Source organism: Theropithecus gelada, chromosome 11 (assembly GCF_003255815.1).
Source record: "Theropithecus gelada isolate Dixy chromosome 11, Tgel_1.0, whole genome shotgun sequence".
In the NCBI taxonomy this organism is placed as follows: Eukaryota; Metazoa; Chordata; class Mammalia; order Primates; family Cercopithecidae; genus Theropithecus; species Theropithecus gelada.
In genome coordinates, this window is record NC_037679.1 from 126,791,552 (window position 1) to 126,804,178 (window position 12,627).

Consider the following 12,627-nt stretch of genomic DNA (forward strand, 5'->3'; position numbering starts at 1 on the left):
GAGCTTGTCTACTAAGGGAAGTTTGAAATAGTGCAGCGAGTGGAAGAATATGAATTATTGTTGGGGGCTGAGAGTAAAGGGACACAGGCAATGTCCCCAAAGTCTAGCTGATGTGTGGCACGCAGGATCACAGTAAATACTTACTACATCTTGAATAAGGGAATGTGCTGAGTCCCTTGAATAAGGGACAGTGCTGAGTCAATTTTAACATGTGAGATAAGGGTCAGGAAAGTCAGAAGCTAGGAGAATAAAGTACAGGATGAAATGCATTTTAAGGAAAGAGTCAGGATGAGTAGCTTAGAATTAAGGTTAACGTGGACTCTGATGTGACAGAGAATATCTCATCTTTTAGGGGAGCTAAAGCATGCATATAAGTATAATGCACTGAGAAGATAAATGAGAGGTATACATAAAGGACTATAGAAATTTAGAGGTGGGGGATGGGCACGGTGGCTCATGCTTGTAATCCCAGCACTTTGGGAGGCCAAGGTGGGCGAATCGCTTGAGGTCAGCAGTTCAAGACCAGCCTGACCAACATGGTGAAACCCCATCTCTACTAAAAATACAAAAATTAGTCAGGTGTGGTGGCATGCATCTGTAGTCCCAGCTACTCAGGAGGTTGGGACAGGAGAATTGCTTGAACCCAGGAGGTGAGTTGCAGTGAGCTGAGATTGCACCATTGCACTCCAGCCTGGGTGACAGAGTGAGACTCCATCTCAAAAAAAAAAAAAAAAGAAAAAAAAAAAAAAGAAATTCAGAGGTGAGAAGGATTTTTATTTGAATGAATCAAGAAATCAAGAGATGATATTTGAGATGGATTTCGAAAAACATGATTTGACATGCAGAGGAGAGGAAAGCTGTGCAAAATGACAAGAGGAGCAAAGCCGTGGCATCAGGGGCGGGAAGTAAGGCAATAGGGTGCCATTTCTCTTTTTTTCCTTTTTGTCCATTCACTCAAAATCATCTCCTTTCCTTTCTTTTAAGTGTTTAGGCTTTGTATTTTAACTTCATTAAAAATGTTTAAATTGCGGTAAAATGCACATAAGAATGTACCATCTTAACCATTTTTAAGTGTACAGCTCAGTGACATTAAATACGTTCATTTTGTTGTGCAACCATCACCACCATCCATCACCAGAACTCTTTATCTTGCAAAACAAAAACTCTGTACTGTGAAAGAGAAATACATCTATATATCCCAAACTCATGAAGCCAAAGGGAAAAGTTAAACTGGGAACTGGGTCATGCAAACCCCTCCCCTTTTGGTTCCCAAATAAGATGGCTACAAGATGAAAAGTCACATACCTCCCCGATATTTTGCCCACAAGGAAATTCCTAGTGAGTTCCAAGATCTTTACCCTAAGGTGTTTCTGTTAAAATTTCACCATGGCAATGTAAATTGATAGCTTATCTTTACAGGTACAGTCACCCCCCTGCCCACCAGCCACAAATGCGTATCTGATTGTTCTCCTGCCCCATTTTGTCTATGTTATCTTATGTAAAAATGCAGATTTCCTGGATTTTTCCTCTGCCCCCTTTGTCTGTGTCATCTTATGTAAGAAATGCAGATTCACTGAGCCAAACAAAGGAATGAATATTTTTCCCTGCCCTCCTCTTACATGAAAATTGTGTACTTCTCAATATCCCACCCTTTCCCCTTTAAATGTGTAGCCCCCCAGATCATCTTCAGAGGAGACATAGACCTATCTTCTGGGCGTGCGTCTTTAACTTTGGCAAATAAACCTCTTAAAATGATTGAGACTTGCCTCATCATTGTTCTAGATTGACAGTACCTATTAAATAATTAGTTCTCCCTCTTCTCAGCCTTTGGCAACCACTATTCTACTTTCTGTCTCTGTGAATTTGACCACTCTAAGTACCTTATATAAGTAAAATCATACGATACTTGTCTTTTTGTGTCTGGCTTATTTCGCTTAGCATAATATCCTCAAGGTTCCTCCATGGTGTTAGTGTGTGTCAGAGTTTTCCTCCTTTTTAACTCTGAATAACATTCCATTGCACACATACATCATATTTTGTTTATCTGTTCATCTGTTGATGGATAGTTTGGTTGCTTCTACCTTTTGGCTCTTGTGAATAATGATGCTATGAATGGCATATCTCTATCAGACCCTGCTTTCAATTCTTTTGGATTTATACCTAGAAGTGGAATTGATGGATCATGTGTTAATTCTATTTCCAAGTTTTTGAGAAATTGCCATACTGTTTACTGTAGTGGCTGTGTTGCTTTGTATTCCCACCAGTGGTGCACAAGTGTTCCAATTTCTTCATATCCTTGCCAATACTTATCATTTTTTTAATAGTAGCCACTTAAATGAGTGTGAGGTGTTATCTTATTGTTTTGATTTGCATTTCCCTAATGATTAGCAATATTGAGCATCTTTTTATGTACCCATTTGCATATCTTCTTTGGAGAAATGTCTATTCAAATCCTTCATTTTTTTTTTTAAATTTTTCTCTCTGCCTTTGCCTTTTTTTTCCCTTTTGAGATAGAGTCTTGCTTTGTCCCCCAAGCTGGAGTCCAGTGGTGCAAACTTGGCTCACTGCAATCCCTGCCTCCTGGATTCAAGTGATCCTCGTGCCTCAGTTTTCCGAGTAGCTGGAATTACAGACACCCGCCACCATGCCCGGCTACCTTTACTCATTTTTTAATTGGGTTATTTGTATGTTGCATTGTTTCTTTTCTTTTTAAAAATGCCTGGTGTTGAATGTTTAAATCCTGTTGAGGCATGTGGGGAAAATTGGCACAGACCACCTGTAAAGCCAGCCCCAGTGGCAGGCCATTATCCAACAGGTGTTCAAGCTCCTGAGTAATGAAATAGCTGAATATTGTAGATGAAACAGTCTTGATCTCAGATTCATTAGTAGAGGCAGTTTAAAATAGTGGCCAGGAGCAAAACCTATAGAGTCAGATATGCCATCACTTATTTTCAGTGTGGTCTTGGGCAAGTCTTTCAAACTCTGTAAGTTTTGATTTTCTCATCTGCAAAAAGGAGAAACTAATAATAGCTATCTCACAAGATTATTATAAGGATTAATGAAGTAATATGTATAATATGAGCTCAGTACAATAGTAAGTAATCAATAGATGATATTATTAATATTGTATTATTTTGTTATTATTATTTTAACCTTTGGTGTTGCTTTTTCAGTACTTACACTTAACTCTTAACTCTCCAGTTATCCTTAACTTAATCTTAACTCTCCAGTTCTCCTTGGCCATGGCTAACAGATCTCAGTCAGGAGATGGTGGTAGCCACTGGCATATCAGTGAGCTGGGATTTTGGGACCTGGTTCAAATACTAATGCTAGTGTTCTCAATACTTACTTATTGTGGCCTTCTTATTCAACATTGTCTTCTTGGCCATATCCCTACACACATTTTTGACACCATTGAGTAGCCAATCACAGTGTATCCCTGACACAGCCTGATGACTATAGGACAAATAAATATTAAATGGGGTATGTATTATATAAAAGACTCAATATGTAATGGATATTGTACATGAATGGCTGAGAACTGAGAACTGTTCCAAAGTAGAATAAAATGAGTAGATTTCAATTCACTCTAACTTAAATCAACAACAGCAAAAACAAAATTATTGAGTATTTATTTTATTTTAAATATGTCGAAAGGCACTAGAAATATAAAAATAAAAAATTGAGCATTTATTCTCAAGGAAGTGACAGTTTAGTAAAAGAGAAACATGAAAACAATTACAATGAAGGACAACAGGTATAGGGATAGGAAAAAAATTACAAGGTAGAGGAACACCACAAAGTAGGAGAATTGGATTGAGCATCTAGATAGGCTGGTGAGGTCTTCATGAGGAGCGTGACACTTGATCTCAGAACCAGACAGTTGGGCATCACATGAAAGGAACTCCAGAGAATGTCGTACGTGTGCAGGGTTAACAGGGTTAATAGTGAGATACCAGCTAAGAAATTGGAAATAAGAGTATATTGCCAGGCCGGGCGCGGTGCCTCACGCCTGTAATCCCAGCACTTTGGGAGGCCGAGGCGGGTGGATCACAAGGTCAGGAGTTCGAGACCAGCCTGACCAACATGGTGAAACATCATCTCTACTAAAAATACAAAAATTAGCCGGGTGTGGTGGCACATGCCTGTAATCCCAGCTACTCAGGAGGCTGAGGCAGGAGAATGGCGTGAACCCAGGAGGCAGAGGTTGCAGTGAGCTGAAATCATGCCACTGCATTCCAGCCTGGGTGACAGAGCAAAACTGTTTCAAAAAAAAAAAAAAAAAAAAAAAAAAAGAGAGTATATTGCCCTCTGAAATTTCAGGTAATAGAGTAGAGCATTGATTCAATTTAATACATCTAAGATGGGTTTGGAGGTTCTGACTTCTGGAAAATCTTCCCAAGGGATAGGGCTGCTCCTGGGCAAATAACCTGATGCTCTTCATGAGATGTTCTTGCTCAGCATTTCCCAAGCCCATGTCCTGCAGAAGACTTTTCTTCAGGATGCTAAAGGTAGTGTAAGGAAGCTGCATGTTCAAATAATTTTGAAAAATGCTATGTTAAGTAATGTTATACAACTTTTAAACGTAAGATCCCTTAAAACAAGTTATGACTCTCTAAGAGGGGATATAATGTGTAGCAATTTAGTATAGATTTCTTTAAAATCTGTAAGTCTGTGAAGATGTTATTGTTTATGTGTCTTTGTATGGGTCTGTATGTATTTGCTATGTGTGTGTGTCCTGTGTGTCTTTGTCTTCCTATTTCTATTTGAGAGTGTGTATGTGATATGGTTTGGCTGTGTCCTTACCCAAGTACCATCTTGAATTGTAGTTCCCATAATTCCCTTGTGTTATGGGAGGGACCTGGTGGAAGTGACTGAATCATGGGGCGGTTTTCCCTGTGCTGTTCTCGTGATAGTAAGTGAGTCTCAGGAAATCTGTTGGTTTTGTAAGTGTCTGGCATTTCCCCTGCTGGCACTCATTCTCTTTCCTGCCGCCCTGTGAAGAGGTGCCTTCTGCCATGACTGTAAGTTTCCCGAGGCCTCCCCAGCCATGGGGAACTGGGAGTCAATTAAACCTCTTTTCTTTATAAATTACCCAGTCTTGGGTATTTCTTCATAGTAGTGTAAGAACTGACTAATACTCTGTGTGTGTGTGTGTGTGTGTGTGTGTATATATGTGTGTGTGTATGTGTGTGTGTGGGTGCATGCACATGGGTATGTCTGGATGTGTTTCTATCTGTCCCAGGATGGTATTTGTATGTAAATATGGAGGAGACCAGACTAGCAGTAAAGATAAAGGGAAAGGAAAGCAAGTGTCACCATGGATGTTGGAAGTTTCAAGGTATAATGTAAAAAGCAAGATCCTACTGAGTACAATTGGGTTAAGTCTGCAATGTATTTTGGTTTAAAATGAATAATGAATTAGAGATAATTTGGTCTGTGCATTTAGTACAGGTTAAAATAATGTTTTTATTTCTAAAATATTTCTAAAACTGTCTCCTTAAGCATGATAAAGTAATTGAGCAAAAAATAACTAAACTTGCCTGGGCATGGTGGCTTACGCCTGTAATACCAGCACTTTGGGAGGCTGAGGTGGGCGGATCACCTGAGGTCAGGAGTTCAAGACCAGCCTGGCCAACATGGTGAAACCCCGTCTCTACTAAAACTACAAAAATTAGCCGGGCAAGATGGCGCATGCCTGTAATCCCAGCTACTTGGAGGCTGAGGCAGGAGAATCGCTTGAACTTGGGAGGCGGAGGTTGCAGTGAGCCGAGATCACACTACTGCATTCCAGCCTGGGTGGCAGAACGAGACTCCATCTCAAAAACAAAAACAAAAACAAAAAAAACACACACTAAAAAACAAAAACAACAACAAAAAAACTCATTTCTCGGAATAAATATTCAGCATATATTTATTGGGTATGTACTGCATGCTAGGCATTGTTCTAGATATTGGATATGTTATAAGAAACAAGAAAACTTCTTGCTGTTATTTCATGAAGCTCATATTTAGGGGGCAAGAGTCAGTAATCCAATGACTATATAAATAAATGAAGTATGGTGTTAAGTAAAGGTAATAGCTATGAAGAATATATAGCAGGTAAGAGATCAGAAGTGCCAAGGTTACTATTTATTTTACGCATTTTGTGGTGCCTTAAGTATAATTTTCTTCATGTTTTTTGTGTTTGGGGTTTGTTGAGTTTCTTTGATGTATGGATTCACAGATTTCACCAGATTTGAAAAAGACTTAGCCATTATTTAGATAATTTTTCTGTCTACCCCACCCTCTTACATTTACGTTAGGCTGCTTGAAGTTGTCCTGCAACTCACTGATTCTCTGTTTCAGTTAATTTTCAGTCTTTTCTCTCAGTATTTCATTTTAGTTTCTATTATCATGCTTTCAAGTTTACTAGTATTTTCTTTGGCAGGGTCTAATCTGCTATTAACCTTAACTGCTATATTTTTTATTTGATATATTGTATTTCATCTTTTCAAGTTTGATCTTCTTTATATATGTCTTTCATTTCTCAACATACTCTATCTTTATCCCCTTGAACATAAGAAATATGTATGTATGTTTTAATGTCCTTGTCTACGAATTCTATTGCTTATATCTTTCTGAGTCATCCTATTGATTTAACTCCTGACTGTTGGTGGTGTTTTCCTGATTCTTTGCTTTCCCGGTGGTTTTTGCTGGATACTATTCATTTTGAAGTTTACCCATTGAGCACTGGATATTTTTTATTCCTATCAATATTCTTGAACCTTATTCTGGGATGTAATTAAGTTGCATGGAAGAGTTTAGTTATTTTGAGGCTTGATTTTAGTCTCTGTTGGGAAACACCAGAGTAGCTCTTAGTTTAGGACTACCTTGGCCCCACTGTGGAGGCCTTTGCTTCTGGGAGGGAATGAATGTTTCCCAGCCAGTGTGAGTTCTTTTCCTTCCACTTTTCTTGGGTTGTTTTTCCCCTGGTTTCAAGTATTCCTCACATACAAACGCTGATCAGTACTCAGCTGAAGACTTGAGTTGTCCCTCTGCCGATCTACAGAGTTCTCAGTTCTCTCTCCTCTGGTGTTCTGCCCTATGAACTCTATCTGCCTTCCTGGACTCTCAACTCTGTCTCTTCAACTTCGAGTGATCCCCAGGCTTCTCCTGGGTTTCTTTTTCCATGTTGTGGTCTGGAAACTCTTTAGGAAGGAAACCATGAGCAATTACAGGTTTTATTTCACTTGCTCTTCCTCTCTCAGGATTAATGTCTTTTAAAATTTTTGTTTTATTTTTTATTTTTAGAGACAGAGTCTTGCTTGTTGGCTTAGTCAGAGTGCAATGGTGCAATCATAGCTCACTGCACCCCGGAACTCCTGGGCTCAAGTGGTCCTCCCACCTTAGTCTCCCAAGTAGCTGGGCCTACAGGTGCATGCCACCATGCCAGGTTAGTTTTTTTATTTTTTGTAAAGATGAGGTCTTGGTATGTTGCCCAGGCTGGTCTTGAACTCCTAGGCTTAACTGATCCTCTCGCCTCGGCCTCCCAAGGAGAGCTGAGATTACAGGCGTGAGCCACTATGCCTGGCCTTTAAGGTTTACTGTTTCATTTTGCCTAACGTCTAATATCTGAACACTGTTTTATACATTTCATCTTGATTTTCAGCTATTTTAGACATGAGAGTATATCCAGTCCCTGGTCATGAGGACTCTCAAGCAGAGGTATGGAGATGTCCACATGGTGAGGAACTGAGGCCTCCTGCCAGCAGCCAGCATGAAATTGCCAGTTATGTAACTGAGCCAATTCTGAAACAAACCTTTCAGGTTTCAGATGGCTGTAGCTCCATCTGGTATCTGAACTTGCTACCTCATTGGAGATTCTCAGCCAGGACCACCTAGTTAAGCCACTTCCAACTTTCTGGCCAGTGGAAACTGTGAGATAATAAATGTTGATTGTTATTTTAAGTTGCTAAGTTTTGGAATAATTTATTATGTGGCATTAGATAACTGTTACAGATTAGAAGTGAAGTGCTGTCATAACAAAAATTAAAAATGTGGGAGTGGCTGTGTGCAGTGACTCACACCTGTAATCCCAGCACTTTGGGAGGCTGAGGCGGGTGGATCACTGGAGGTCAGGAGTTTGAGAGCAGCCTGGCCAACATGGCAAAACCCCATCTCTAATAAAAATACAAAAAATTAGCCTGATGTGGTGGGTGGGCGCCTGTGACCCCAGTTACTTGGGAGGCTGAGGCAGGTGAACCCAGGAGGTAGAGGTTGCAGTGAGCTGAGATTGAGCCACTGCACTCCAGCCTGGGCAACAAAGTGAGACTCTGTCTCAAAAAAAAAAAAAAAAAAAAATAGTGAGAGTGGCTTTGGGAACTGACAGTGGACAGAAGCTGGAAGGATTGTGAGGAGAGTGTAAGTCAAAGCCTGAGGTATCTTGAAGAGATGCTTGGTAGAAGCTTGAAGACCTTTCAAAAGACTGCCAGTGAGGGCTTCATGGAATGCGGAAAATGTTTCCGGAGACTGGAGAAAAGGGGGTCCTTGTTGTGTAGTGGTAAAAAGTATAACAACACTGTCACGTGAGGTAAGACAGAGAGTAGAAAATATACCCGATGAACTGGGTGATCTAGTTAGGGAGATTTCCAAACAGAGTGTTGAAGGTGCTTCTTTATAGTAAAATGAGAGAGAGTGGGAGACACGACCTGCTATGGGCCGTGGATCTTGGTGGGGCGGGGGCTGGGCTAAAAGGCATATGCCTGACCCTCCTGCATTAGAGGGAGAGAGAAAGAAACAGGTGGCTTTAACACTTAAAAGGTTCTTGTTTGTTTGTCTAGGAGTAGAAGAGTATGGTGCGAAGTCTGCCATCTTTTGTTAAATAGATCCTGAGATTCAGCTCTGACTTAGAAGTTTCAGGAATATTGGGCTGGTCATGGTGGCTCATGCGTATAATTCCAGTAGTCAGGGAGGCCAAGGCAGGAGGATCACTTCAGCCCGGGAGTTCCAGATCAGCCTGGGCAACATAGGGTGACCTCATCTCTACAAAAAATAAAAAAATTAGCCAGGTGTTGTGGCACATGTCTGTGGTCCCAGCTACTCAGGGGGCTGAGGTGGGACGATTGCTTGAGCCAGGGAGATGGAGGCTGCAGTGAGCCTTGATTCTGCCACTGCACTCCAGCTTGTGTGACAGAGCGAGATCCTGCCTCAAAAAAAAAAAAAAAAAAAAATCTGTAAACGTGAAGAGACAGAAATAATGTGTGTGTGTATGTGTGTGTGTGTGCGCGTGTGCGCGTGTGCGCATGCGCTGTGTGTATTTGTGTTAGATAAAGGCCATTTCTGGTGATCTGATTAACTTTGTGGTTTTTCAGATTTTAATGCACGTTTCAGAGCTTGTGAATAATGCTGTATTTATTTAATGAATTCATTATTCTAATGAAATAAATTTATTTATTTATTTGAGACAGAGTTTTGCTCTTATACCCTGGGCTGGAGTGCAATGGCACAATCTCAGCTCACTGCAACCTCTGCCTCCCGGGTTCAAGTGATTCTCCTGCCTCAGCCTCCCAGGTAGCTGGGATTAGGCACGTGCTACCATGCCCGGCTAATTTTTGTATTTTTAGTTGAGATGGGGTTTCTTCGTGTTGGTCAGGCTGGTCTCGAACTCCTGACCTCAGGTGATCTCCCTGTTTCAGCCTCCCAAAGCGTTGGGATTACAGGCGTGAGCCACTGCACCTGGCGCTTATGTAATTTTGAAAAGAAAAACATGAATCTATTCCCTGCTTATTTCCTTCCACATTGACAAAATGGATTTTCCTGGGTTTAGGAATGCTTTGCTTATAAATCAATTAATTCCTTTATTTTATTTTATTTTATTTTTTTTTGAAGCGGAGTCTCGCTCTGTCGCGCAGGCTGGAGTGCAGTAGCCGGATCTCAGCTCACTGCAAGCTCCGCCTCCAGGGTTTACGCCATTCTCCTGCCTCAGCCTCCGGAGTAGCTGGGACTACAGGCGCCCGCCACCTCGCCTGGCTAGTTTTAAATCAATTAATTCTTGAAAAATTCATGATGTTACTTTCCATTGTGTCCCTTGTGTTTGGAAAATATCTACAGCTGCAGAGTGGGGTGTGTCCTGGAGAGCTTCCTGTGTGCACTGATGATCATAGTCTTTAGCTCAAACATAGTACTTCTTGGTTCTTTATGCCAAATGGAGGACGTTCAAAATATTCTCTTTTCCTCGTGCTAAGATATCTGAGGTGCTGAAGTCACCTGTGACAGTTCATAATAATCTCTCCGTGTTAACTGCGGCTCCAGTTTAACGCGATCTTGGGACTGCTGATTATCACAGGAGATGTTAGAGGACAAAATACCAATATAAGGGTCTCAGCCTCTTTCTCTGTGCAGCTCATTGCTTCTGATAATGAAAAGAATTTTTCTCAGGACCTTTTCTTGCAATATATCCATATTCTAAGCTGAAGTTATGTTTATCACACATGCAGGAAATTAAAAAACAACAGCAATCATAGACTGGAATGTTGTATCTCCCTTCTCAAAGGAATATTCTTTATTTCTGAGCTGGAATAAGTCAAATACTTCCTCATGATAAGGCTGAAACAAGGTAACCCCATTGTGACAGTAAGTTAGTAAAGTTCCTGCCAGCTCAAATCTGCCTCTGCGCTCTGTCCCCATAATTACATTTTGCAGGTTAGATGTTTGAAATTGTTCACACCAAGGTTAATATTAATAGATGAAAATAATTCCTGAGTTAAAGAATTCAGGTGGGTAGGGGATTAATCTGTGCCTTGATTGTTATTCAGGCAGTTGGAAATCAATGTGGAAATTATGCAACGAGAAATTACTCCCCAGTAGGTACTTTGTGAAAAGGTTGTGCTGTATCAAATGGCACAGTAATAGATACCGCATAAATTTAAGATGCAATTGAGGCTTGAGTCTCACAGGGAGATGGAAATGCTTGGATGACAGAATGATAAGTGGCTGCATTAAGCATTTTAAATACTTCATTTTCACCAAGTGCAAAAACTGAATGATCATGTCTCCTCAACAGCTATTGGCTTCCATTGATGTCATTATTTTCTGACAATGATTTAACATGAAAGATACGTATGTTTTCCAGGAAGCATCCCCTCTGATAAATAGAAGCATAAATGAACAGTAAATCCAAAGGGAAAAACATAAACAAATTAAGTAGCAAAACCATCTCTATCCCTGCCTATAACTGGAAACCCTAGTTGATGTTGCAGTTCTTTAACATGTATTTCTTAATTCAGAATTTTGGTAAAGTACAGTAGCCTCATAGTTCCTCTTGATAAAATTAATATTTGAATGTATTTGTTATAGAAACATGAATATACTCTTTTTTAAATTTTTATTTTTTGAGACAGAGTCTTGCTCTGTTGTGCAGGCTGGAGTGCAGTGGTGCAATCTCGGTTCACTGCAACCTCCAGCTCCTGGGTTCAAGCAATTCTCCCGCCTCAGCCTCCAGAATAGCTGGGATTACAGGCGCGTGCCACCACGCCTGGCTAATTTCTGTATTTTTAGTAGAGACGGGGTTTCGCCATGTTGGCTAGGCTGGTCTCGAACTCCTGACCTCAGCTGATCGCCCAACTCGGCCTCCCAAAGTGGTGGGATCACAGGCATGAGCCACTGTGCCTGGCTTGAATGTACTCTTAAATGGAGGTCCGTCATAGACTGAATTGTGTCCCCCCAAAATTCACATATTGAAGTCATAACCCCCATTACCTCAGAATGTGACTACATTTGGAGACAGAGTCTTGAAAGAGGTAAAGTGAAGTAATTAGGCTGGATCCTAATCCAATATGACTGGTGCCCCCACAAGAAGAGCATATTAGAACATGGATATGCACAGAGGGGGAGATGGTGTGACGTCATAGGGAAAAGGTGGTTATCTGCAAGCCAGTGAGAGAGGCCTCAGAAGAAATAACCTTGTTGACACTCTGATCTCAGACTTTTAGCCCCCATAACTGTGTGAAAATAAAATTTTTGTTGTTTAGTCACCCAGTCTCTGCACTTCTTATAAGAACCCTTGCAGACTAATATAAGGTTTCAAATGAGAAGGAATGGGAGAGTCTAGGAAACTTGATATCTCTGGAGAGGCTTACATTTTTCCATATCTCTTACATATCTCTGGAGAGGCTTACATTGTTGGAGGAGGTAGGAAATGAAGGATAGGGTAGTTGAGAGTGAAATTCTCATTCTCCTTATTCAGGAGATGCCTCGGCATAAAAAGGTAAAAAACATCAATATGTTTTGAAACCAAAATATATCCAGTAATACAACTCATTTTAAGCACAAGGAAAAATTACAGAGCAATAGTATAGGATGACTCCATTTGTATGTAAATTTAGATTCCTGTTAGTGCCTATGTTAGACACTGAAAAAGTGCTCCCAATTAAGCATGGCGGGGTGGTAAAGTTCTTACTTAGTAAAGTAAGAAAATCATGATCATGTGAATAGAATCAAACATCTATGATATACTTTGGATATCTGTCCGTGCCCAAATCTCATGTTGAATTGTAATGTCCAGTGCTGGAGGTGGGGCCTGGTGGGAAGGAAGTGCTTGTGTCATGGGAATGGATCCCTCGTTGCTTGGTGCTGTGTTAGCGATAG